Below are 10,520 nucleotides of genomic sequence, written 5' to 3' on the forward strand. Positions count from 1 at the left end.
CATGGTTTGATTTAGAATAAAATATGCAGCGTTCCCAATGCATGGAAATAATTATTCAAAGAATTTTAAGCTTTACTCACGTTTTTAAACACACTGCTTATTTTAAACACAACTGTATATTTTTTCTTCAAGGTCTCTTCACTGTGAAAATCAGTATGGCAGCCGCCCACACTGATGCAAATTAGCCACATAATCTATGTCATTATTATTCAGCTTGTAAGGGTTTTTGAACATGATTGATTGTTAGGTATCCTGTACTATAGGTGTAAAGTAAAACTGATCTTTTGTCTCCAGATTCTCTTGTTAGTCTTCAACCTGCCTATTTATCATATTTAAAAATAATAAAAGATTTATTTAAATGCTATATATTTTAAGGGTCTTTTTTTACTTTTATTACTGACATTTCTATCATAAAGAGTTGTAAAAAAATACTTGCGTCCCTGGAGATCATTTTTTGTTGTTGTTTTTGCATTACACTTTTCAGATCAAATCAAATTTAATGTCAAAAATAGTTAAAAAAAGAACACAGTTTTCAAACAATCATTTAATAAGGGTAATATCCAAACCTATCAGGCTCTATGTGAAAACCTAATTGCCACACTTGGTAAATTATGAATTTACCTTGAATGCATTTACTGGGGTTGTATTTCACCAGCGTCAGCCGGGTGTTATTACTGCCAGACCTGGCTAAAAAAAACATGACAAAAACATTTGGAGTGGCGCAGTTCATTATACAAGTTTGGACTTCAATCTGATGGAAATGTTGTGGCCTAACTAAACAGGTGGTGTATGTGTGAAAACCCTCCATTGTGGCTAAATTGAAATAATTCTGCAAAGAAGCGTCTACCAAATTTCCTTCATATGAATGTCATAGATTTATGAACCAGTTATAACAAATGTCTGAGAGCAGTTGTTGCCACCAAGCGTAGCACAAGCCAGGGGATGTTTTGTTTGTTGAAAATATGTCTAAACAATGTCTAAATCCTTCATACTCAGCTAGGCTAAATTTGGTAGATGTTTAGTTTGAAAGTGGAAGTTTTTTTTTTTTTAACAATTAGATTTGGTTTTAGACTTTATTAGTCTAAGACTTTTTAAAGGCAAGTATGAGAAGCGCAACAACATGAAAATGAAGGAAAACCAGCACCCAATATGGAAATCTCCACTGTTCGTTTACAAGGCCTGTGCCCTTCTAAATGAACTGTCATAATTGTTGGATTAGACTCTGGAGCGGCAACAATCACAGATATAGTTAAACAGTTTAAACCAGTTTATTGTTGAAGTCCTGGGGAGGGCTGATCTTCTAGGTTCCAAGGAAAGGCTCTAGAACCCACACTGAGGAAGACATGTAGGTGGTTATTGTCTGAGTTGAAACTTGTAAATAATTGTCTGTGACAGGGGTGAGGTGCTACATCTTACTGCTTGTGATGAAAGAGGTTGTCCATTTGTTCTGGTATGTCTTGGTATGCTGACTCCATTTGATTTCCTTCCGGAGGCTATGTGCGGCAGGCCAGAAGGCGCTAGAGGGTGGACAGGTAGGCGAGTGTGTGGTGGGATGCAGAATGAGCTGCTGGACCATGGCTGCCCATCACACCTTGCAAACAAGAGGTGAGAGAGACACACAAAGTTCTGTGAACATGGCACCATCAAGGTTAAAATCTGACAGGGGTACAAGGTAACTATTGATGAATTTCAGAATGTTCCTTACTGACAGGAGTGGAAGTGGTCAGATGCTTTCCTTTGATCATGAGGTGGAAAATGCACTGAAGGACAGACAGGTGGAAAACTACAAACCTGGAAAAGGACATAGGAACTTTCCTAAAATGACCATGGAGCTGAGGATTATATGTAAATTTGTTGTAGGTTGGATTTGTGATCCAGGTCTTGGTGCTCTATGATCTTTTCGAGGAGAGCTTCTGATTTGGCAGGTCTAGAAAAGCACAGAGATAGCACAAGGTAAGCAGCAGATACATAGCGACCAACAGGGAAAGGAGAACCATCTGGCAGCTCCTTGAAAGCATTCAGGCTGATGAGCTGATTGTGTGCAGGTATGTAGCTTCAGATAGCTCAGCCCCACACCTCACAATGTCAATCCAAAGCTCAGGAAGAGGAAGTAAACACCACACAACACACACATTCACTCATAATCATCACACACATAAAATCCCAATGCAATACAATAACGTTTCTGGCTGCAATGTGACAAAATGTGTAAACGTTCAAGGGGTATGACATCACAACCGAAGTGATGCAATCACAAGTAGTTGAGGGAATGCTTGAAAGGCAGAATGTGTGGTACATGCATTACACATCATTACAAGCACTTGTCCATAATAAAACTCAAAATACATATCTAGTATTTTGCTTCCAATTAGTTGGACATTCCTGGAATATATACGTTTTCCAGAAAGTCTTCAAGTTTTTTTTTCCTCTTAAAAAAATTTCAGAAAGTCTGAGGAACCTGGGGATCACCTTAAAGATACAATAAAAGTTGCCTAATTGGAAGCAAAATATAAAGAAAGGAGGTCTGACTGCACACCTCTCCCCACAGTACAGTAAACCAGTAAGGACCATTTTCTTCAGCTTTTAAAATGTCCCTGCTGAAAAACAATGACTCCTAACGCAGAATTTTATAGTCCTTAGTGTACTCTGCAATGATTACTCATCTAATTGCTGGCTGATTTAAAATGATTCTGAATGCTTATGAGAAGGATGAACAGAAAATGTGTTCCCTAAAGCGAAGCTACTGGAAGTGAACAGAGGCCAGTTTCATTTAGGTTTGATGGTTCTTGCCTGCATAACGTCACAGCTTGCCAGACCTGATTCAACAAGCTGATAAACTACAGAGATGGAAGATAGGTTTTTCAGTAGTTGTAAAACAAATAAATAACTAGCAACAGAAAGTAAGTAGAAATTGAAAATGAGGCCTTCAGTGCTCTATCTGTCGGATCCTTCTCTGTATGTACAGAGGAAACCTTGATATCCAGACTGACTGGACCGAACATCTGACCTTTTAAAGTAGTTGCCGATTGGGGGCCATACTAAATGGTTGTTTCCTGTCTGCTCTGTGGGGTTAGAGCATTCATCCATCTTTTTTTTGTTTTTGGTATTTCATGATGAAGAGAACTGAACCAACATTTCACCCAAAAACAAAAACAGTCCTGTGTAAAAGCACAATAGAAAATCAAGCGCAAACAGCCAGCTTTAGACATAATAAACTACCAGCCTTTCATAAAAATGCATTATTTCTTCTTTTTAGTTGCAACTTGTAATCCCTACCAAAAAACACCACTTTCTCTAAGGGGCTGCAGAGATATATGTGAGGGAGAGATTACATTTTCCAATGCTAAAAACCCTCAACAACCTCTTCCCAAAAACTGTTTCTTCTTGGTGAATATCCCCGTCACCCTATGTTATTGGGGGCTGTAAGGTCACCAGACAAATTCTAAGCAAGGAAGGCTGACACAAAGAAGCAGGTTTTATGTTGACTCGATTTAGTAAACACTGTGCTGTATGACGGGCTTTTACTCAGTCATGTGCGCAGAATGTGAAAGCTGGTTTGTGGTAAGGTTAAATTTTATTCAGTTAAATCACATTTACTACAACAGAGAAAAACAAAACTGATTGTGGAATTTTGTTTTATAGAGGGTAAACTCAATGTTACACGTGAAAATTTCAGTTTTTTATGGCCAGCTTGTTTTAAAAACATAAAACATAAAACGTTGTTTAATAGGGATAAAATAATATTTTGTCATCGCTTACTCAGCCAAATAAAGTGCATTGTTGGGGTTAAGCTTCAGGGATAATAATGTTTTATTTTTAGTCTTGATTCTTTATATCTATACATCATAAAGCACATAGAGAAGTCTTAAAAATGTGCAATAATCATTCTCTACTTTGCTTTGTTGTCCTCTGTAATGGAATGTTAAGAACACCCTACTTAAAAGGTCAGTAGGAGGCTTTTTTGCAGGAACATATAAATCTCTTCATATTCATCTTCAGTTTGCCCTCTGGAACTTCAAAGAACCCAGTGGACAAAGAAACAGGGCAGACAGCCTTATTTACCTGACAAAGTCAATGAACAATATAATATGCAGTGTCATTAGTCTGTAGTGTCAATGTGAAAGGTCACTGATTGTCAGGTTGTAAAAATTACTTTTAGATGAACAGCGTGCACTGATCCAAATGTATGGATTGAAAACATTCTGTAATTTATAGTGAGCTTTAACCCAACACCATTTTAGTCAAGAATTTCCGAACCCTTTGTTACATAAAAGCTTTACTATTTTTTTGGTACTAGTGGCCTTTACTGAATAGTAATCAAACAGGAAAGAGGGTGGAGAATTTGACCCAGGACAACTACGTCAAGGACTATAGCCTTGGTGTGCTTGCTGTACCAACTGGGCCACCCAGCGCTCCTTCACTGTTTAAGTGAATTTTACAACATGAAGACATAAGCCAGAAAATACTGTGTGAAATAATTGAAAAATAATGAACCCCCGCCCAACCCCCCATTTTAATGACTGTACTAGAGGATAAATTATTAATTCATACGTGTAAAGTATAAGCTCAAGTGTTATTGAATTAAATGTTGGCTGTTGCTCAGATTCCCAAAAACATGGCTGTCAAATGCATAGGCTAATACAGTTAAATTAATCTTGTTATGTAGATTCACCCTGTTCCAAATACTGTTATATTTTTGATTAATATAAATAATATATTGCTTGAAAGCACAGAATAAGATGACAGAATATTTTCAGGTTTATCGTGCTTCCATCCTGCATGGCACAGCTCTGGTATTCACTTTACTCTCTGAAGCAGACAACTGTGGTGGAATTTGTCTCCATTTGATCAAGTTGCTTTGTTCTTGACAACATGAATGTAAGGGAAACCAAGAGTGAAATTAGAAAAGACAGTAAAGAAAAAACAGACATTTTAAATCAAAATGTGTATTAAAAATTTTAAATTATACATAGAGAAAAAATATTAGGACTGCATTATGTCTTACACATCTGCGAGACACACACACAGAAAAACAATCCCCCCAAATAATACGAAAAAATAACCCTCATTTGATGTTACTAAAAAAAACTCAATAAAATATTAATTGGAGCAGTATTTCCTCAGCATGATGTTCTGCACACTTTTATGATTGGATTAGCCCAAGCAGATTTACAGATTGATGTACTGTGCAGTGTTGGTCATTTTCAGAACAAACCAGAAAAAGGGCAAAGGGGAGGGTTCAGGTCTGCACATACGATGTCAAACCTCTTCTGACCCACAAACTCAGCTCTGTTCAACAATCCTCTCATCAGTCAACTAGCTGTGTCAACTAGTCATCATTATGAGCCCACACCTTACCAGCAACAGGATGCCACAAAAGCAGGTATTGCCAAAAGTATAGGGTCACCCTCCAAACAGTTGAATTCAGCTGTTCCAATTCCTTTCATAGCCACATGCATATAAAATCCTGCACCAAGCATGCAGACTGGTTCTAGAGATGTTTGGGGAAAAAGTGGGTCCCTCACAGGAGCTCAGTGAATTCAACCATATTACTGTATTAGGATGTCACCTATGTAATGAATCCTATCATTACATTTCCTAGCTACTACATATTCCACAGTCAAATAAATATTAGTGATAATATAACAAATTGGAACTAATTGGAAACAAACATCAACTAATCCACAAAGTATTAAGCAAGTAAAATAACAAGCATAGTGTGCAGAGGTCACCAAAGTTTGACAGAGTCAACAGCTACAGACCTCAAAAGTTTATGTGGTCTTCAGATTTGGTCAAGAACAGTGTATAAAGTGCATTATGGAATGGGTCTCCATAGCTGAGCAGCCACATCCAAGTCCTACATCACCAAGTGCCATACAAAACGTCAGTTGTGTAAAACATGGCACCAGTGAACACCAATGAACAATTTGAGAATTGGAGATGGGCTCTGTGGAGTGACAATCTATGCCTCTCTGTGTGGCAGTCACATTGATAATTCTGGGTTTGGCAGTTGCCAGGAGAACAGCACATGCTTGAGTATATAAGGTCAAGTGCAAACTTTCGTAAAGAGGGAGTTGCTAGGCAATGCTATTTTTGAGGAGTTAGACTCTGTCCATTAGTTCCAGTAAGGAACTCCTAATCCTGCAGCATACCATGGAATTCTGAAACATTTCATGCTCCCAACTTTGTGGGAAGCATTTGGAAATGGCTAATTCCTGTTTGAACATTTCCTGTCCATCAAGACATGGACGAGGGAGCTGTTCAGGAATTTCACTGGTCTGGACATAGCCCTGACCTCAAATAGATATAACCACTTTTGGATAGGCAGGAACTGTGAGTCAGGCCTTTTTATCCAACATCACTAATTAACCTCAGAAATGCTCTTCTGGATGAATAGTCAGATAATCCCATAAACACACTGCTAACCCTAACCCTTCCTAAAGGAGTTCAAGCTGTGGTAGCTGCAAATGGTCGGCCCTAACAAAGCCTTTGTACAGAAAATAAAATGTGATTATTTTTTTTTATGTAATTGCACATGAGAACACACGTTTGGCAATGTTGTGTATCTTCAATTCAAATTGAAATACATTTATTGTAATTTCATTGTATGATAAATACCATACAACAAAGCAGTGTTTCTCTTAATCTACAACAAATACATTAGAAAAAGATAATTGCATAGATAATACAGCACATAAACAGATGCATGTACAAATAAAATAAAAGCTAGAGTAAGTGCAGTAATGAGGACTGCCTAATCTTAACACCAATTCAGAATTTTAACAGCAGAGTTTTCACAGCTTGCATCAAAAAGCTTTGAGCAGGGCAGTAAAAAAGTTAATAGAGAAGATTTTAGGAGCCTCGGACAATGCCCAGAGCACTGTTCCTGCTCATTGAGGACACACTTATGTCCATGTTTAATGTCAGGTTATTGTCTCTGGATCAGCCTTCGACTTTATCCCTGAAATTGATTTTTCATTTTCATGACTGTGGTATAAGCATGGTACCATTTTCAAATTTAATGAGTAGGAGTCCCTCATGTTTAAATACAGAAACCTATATTAACGGTGTAAACAGCAGTGGGCTGATCACATAACCATGAGGAACCTCATTGTCCAGGGTAATGTAGTTTGAGATTTCTTCCAAAGAGGAATTAGTCTATCAGTCATGATGTTAAGAATTCAGAGACAAGTGGCAGTGTTCAGGCTAAATAGGAGAAGTTTCTGGGAGGTACCCAAAGAACATGCTGAACTGGCTTGTATGACATAACAATCATCTAAGGTGTTGTAGCTGCATTGTGGTTCCTTTCATGGAACTTTTAATGTCCACTTATGTTGTCGTCTTTCCCTTTAGTTTAGTTAGTAGATGATTGTAAATGATTGTTAGCATTTTTTTTCTTAAGTTCACAGAATGACATGAAGGTGATTTCGTTTTTCTTTGCTTTAGTGCTTTAGACACACTCTGGAATCTTTGGGGTTCCCTTTGCACACACTTAAAGGCCAGCACAGCAGGTTAAATGCCAGCAGAAAAATAAATCTGTCCCATCCATCAAATATTGACTTTACTGCTCATATTATTCAGGGTACGTCCTGAATTTTAAGAAGGCTGGATTATGGATCGCCAACAAAGTCTATTTCAAGCCATGGGGGGAAGTCTATTTGCTCTGGTATAATTATTTTTGGGAAGACAGCCTCTAGTTGACAACCATGTGGTCTGACTGTGCTTTACGCCATTACTAAATATCCAATGTTAAAATAAATCTAATCTTTTACCGCAAGGTTCTTGAGAAGTCACTATGCTGAGATGAATTAACAAGAGGGACAATTTGGCCTCCTTTGACTTTAGAATTGACTTAAAATTTTTCAGTCAATATAGCAATAAACATAAACCAGATAAACATTGAGAAATAAAGATGTTCTGGAAATACTGCACTTTTAACAAATACTATCATAGGTTTCTCGACACTTTTCTCGACACTACAACCTTAATTAATTCTACCAGAGAAATATTCAATTCAAAATCATGTTAAGCCCTGCTCAATACTAAAGCTGTAATAAACCAATGCTCGTCACACCCCTTGGAGTCACAACCTTCATGTCTCTGAATATTTTTCAAGGTCAAGCCAATCCACGGTCCTCATATCCTTGTATAATACAAAATACACAGAAGAACAACACTGTCAGGTTACAGTTATGTGAATAACACCAATGGAAAACTTCAAAATGTATAGAGAAATCGAGTAAGATCTAGAAACCAAATGAAGTTATTGAATAAACAACTGATGTTGGAGTTTTTCATAAAGGAAAGTCCCTGACACTCAGTTTCTCAAATACTGTTTTTATCTATCTATTGAGGTGAAGGAAGTTGAGTATAAAAGCAAAGCTCTCATTTTCAAACGAGTCCTTGCCTATAGTCATGAGATATGAATTATGAACAGAATTAAAGTTTAAATGCAAGCACCTGACATGAGCTTCCTCAGCAGGATGGCTGGACTCAGCCTTAGAGATAGGCCGAAGAGTTCTCATACCCAGGGGAGCCTCACATTAAAGCCACTGCTCTTCCACAGTTGAGGAGGTTTGTTTTTCAAATCGGGATATCTCTTAGGCACTATCCTTTGGAGGTTTTATGGACAATTCCCAATAGGAGGAGACCCAGAACTTGCCGGTGTGATTTTAAATAATTTCTTACCTGGAGTAAAGCTTTGGGATCCCCAATAATATGATGGAGAGTGTCACTAGGAAGAGAGGCACATGGGTTTTCCTCGTGGCCCTGTCTCCCCAGCGACCTGATCTTGGATGAGTGGAAGACAATAGGTGGATGTTATTATCAGTATAGTGAAGACACATTTTCTGTATCTCAAAGATGCAACTGACTTTGTCATTATCCACTGAGATATAAGGATAAAGTGAGGATGGCCTGTTTGCATTGAGAAATCATACTCAAAGCAACATTTCAAGATCTTAAGAGTTTTAAATAATTATGCTAATTATATGCTAGAAATCTTGGCTGCATGACAACCCCCACACTTCTCCATTGCTCTCTGTTGACATTGACTAATGGAAATCATCCAGCTGTAGATTAGTACATGCACTACATTCAGCTCTACTTTCTACGTTCCAGCAGAGAGATGGAAAAAACTAAGACTGTTAGAAACCAAACTATAACTTTCTGCACTTCTTAACTCTAAATGGCATTGCTGTGTAGTTACTTTATATCTTCATGAGAGGAATCAGTGAGGTGATATACAGAAATTCATTAGTCATTTATTCCAAGTTGAATCAAATCTGAAGTCTCTAATACCAAAAGTGCCAGCTAATCTGCCTGGAATATTACATTGTGCACGTTATTAATTCAAATCATGTACTGTTTTATCCTCGGGCCTAATACATCAAACCTCTATTTTTTCACAAGATTGCATTCACAAAACAAAGAAAATGTTGCAAACTGTTGGAAATGAATTTTAAAAATGTCTATAATAATTATCTAATTACAAATATGAAAACCCATTTATGCCTCAAGAACATTTTGTAGGAATGGGTTAGCACCGATTAAGGTTGAATTAATAAATGAAACAAACCTTTGCACTGATTAAGTTAATAGCTGTTAATCCCTGTGTTCACTATTTTACTTTATAGTGCAATGGTGGCTTTTCTTTGACTTTTACAAAGTCAGAGGATTTTTTAAACCAAGTACTAAATCTCAATTTAAAAGCTACCTGGTCAAGTAAATGGAAAAATATGATCCAAGGTATGGACAACACCTGTACCAAATATCCTAGCCTGAAGGAACTTTGCCCCAGCAAATAAAAGAACAAATCTCTCGTTCTTGAAGAGTATGTACAGGTCACCCCAACTCTAAGTCTCAGACTCAAGTCATTATCTCTGAGTCAATGTCTGACTTCTCGCTTTCTTGTGGCTTTCAGCTCGATCTCATGCATATTGAGGAGGGAACTAATGATTGCTTCTTTTCAAATTTGGTATCCATAGCCACTGTTTGTTATGATGCGGTCGATGAAGGGAAGATTTTTGCAGAGCAGTAGAACAAGCAGGACACCATGCTGGTAAGTGCTGAATTTGATGTCTTTTACATTCCTTTTTTACTGTATGATGTTTCTTAATTTCTTGTTTATGTCATGGAGTTCCAGGCACCTGAAGATAAAGTGTGCATGTCATTGAGTCACATTGTTTCTTGAATTAAAATCCTGACAGTGCACAAGTTCCTGTGTTTGGTATTACGGTCTCAAGTGACTATTTGTCAGCCGACTGTGGATGCTTGGCACCTCTGGTGTCACAGTCAATTCGTTTTCGGGCCCTCCTCAGGTATTGACAGATGTGTTTACTCATCTTGGCCACTGTGATATCTCAAAGAGTCTGATGCTTTCCAACTCTTCCTAAATTAATTTCTGTGCTGGATAGCTGCCATTTTAGGATCTGGTTTGTGAAGTTGTGACAGTCAGCTCTTAGATTTTACACTAAAAGGCACTGGTGTAAAGTAATGTCTCCTTTCAAGATTATAGTATT

At 37.6% G+C, this 10,520-nt stretch overlaps 1 long non-coding RNA gene across 1 annotated transcript; it reads right to left on the reverse strand.

Annotated features, from left to right (window-relative positions):
• Positions 1-1,077: 1,077 nt before the first annotated feature.
• On the reverse strand, positions 1,078-8,789 carry LOC124860985. Its single transcript, XR_007036530.1, has 3 exons — positions 8,689-8,789; positions 1,417-1,927; positions 1,078-1,332 (listed from the first exon to the last, which is right to left on the reverse strand). It is a non-coding gene; the product is annotated as an uncharacterized LOC124860985 (long non-coding RNA).
• Positions 8,790-10,520: the final 1,731 nt, after the last annotated feature.

Source organism: Girardinichthys multiradiatus, chromosome 23 (assembly GCF_021462225.1).
Source record: "Girardinichthys multiradiatus isolate DD_20200921_A chromosome 23, DD_fGirMul_XY1, whole genome shotgun sequence".
In the NCBI taxonomy this organism is placed as follows: Eukaryota; Metazoa; Chordata; class Actinopteri; order Cyprinodontiformes; family Goodeidae; genus Girardinichthys; species Girardinichthys multiradiatus.